We start from the raw sequence: 1,216 nt of genomic DNA, 5'->3' as shown, positions 1-1,216 counted from the left end.
ACCACTGTGCCACAGGGGCTGCCTCATTTTTCTATTTTTAATAAAAATAGGGTCTCACTCTTGCTCAGGCTGGTCTCAAATTCCCAAGCTCCAGAGATCCATCCCTTTTAGCTTTATTGAATAACATAGGAATTGATACTTTGGTAAGCATTGTTGTGTGTTGTAAGGTGAGATTCTCTTCTTTACTCTCGATGTTTCATCATAGAAATATTTCTTACCAGAAATCTGTGTTCTGTGTGTTCCATGGAAAACTAGGGAGATTGTAGCTTTAAGTTGTGAGTGCCCTGCTTCAGTAGAGAGTGCAAGGTTGGGAAGTTCCATTTCATATTTAGGGCCAAGGAGGAAATTGTGGAAGGACTCACCTTAAATTTAAGTGGCTTGTTCACAGGCTTGAGAGTGGAAAATATGCCAGAAATTACTGGATAGATTTCAAGGTGATATATTTATTGTAGGTAGGTTTGCTGGTATTGCCTATGTCCTTAACGGCATCCTAACTTGTTACTGAAATTAAAAAGTGAAAGAAAATCTAGTTCAAAATACCTGGCAGAGGTGTTTGTCCTTGCCTTGGGTCACAGGCTTTAGAGCTTCAGCCATAACCTCAGTTTAAGAATCTATTGAAAGAGTAGCCAAAACAAACATGGGGATTTTTTTTTTAGGAGGAAGGCTTCTTAGGTTTTAGTGACTCCATAAAAGAGGCTGGGGCAGAAGCCATAAAAAAAGCACATGATTGAAAACATCTGTCTTGGGTGGTGCCTGTGGCTCAGTGGGTAGGACGCTGGCCCCATATACTGTGGGTGGCAGGTTCAAACCCAGCCCTGGCCAAATTGCAACAAAATAATAGCTGGGTGTTGTTGTGGGTGCCTGTAGTGCCAGCTATTCGGGAGGCTGAGACAAGAGAATTGCCTAAGCCCAGGAGTTGGAGGTTGCTGTGAGCTGTGTGATGGCATGGCACTCTACTGAGGGCGATAAAAGTGAGACTCTGACTCTATTAAAAAAAGAAAGAAAGAAAGAAAGAAAGAAAACATCTGTCTTCTTTACATTGTGGAGTAAATTGGGATCCACCTAAGGAGAGCTCACTAGCCCTGGGGTACCAGAAGCTTGGGACTCCTAGGGAAAATGGGAATTACAAAATCTCACATATGGGCTGTGCCTGTGGCTCAAGGAGTAGGGCACCGGCCCCATACACTAGAGGTGGTGGGTTCCAACCCAGCCCCAG

Source organism: Otolemur garnettii, unplaced genomic scaffold (assembly GCF_000181295.1).
Source record: "Otolemur garnettii isolate 467f Iridium unplaced genomic scaffold, OtoGar3 scaffold00104, whole genome shotgun sequence".
In the NCBI taxonomy this organism is placed as follows: domain Eukaryota; kingdom Metazoa; phylum Chordata; class Mammalia; order Primates; family Galagidae; genus Otolemur; species Otolemur garnettii.
Note: the sequence above shows the minus strand (reverse complement) of the source record.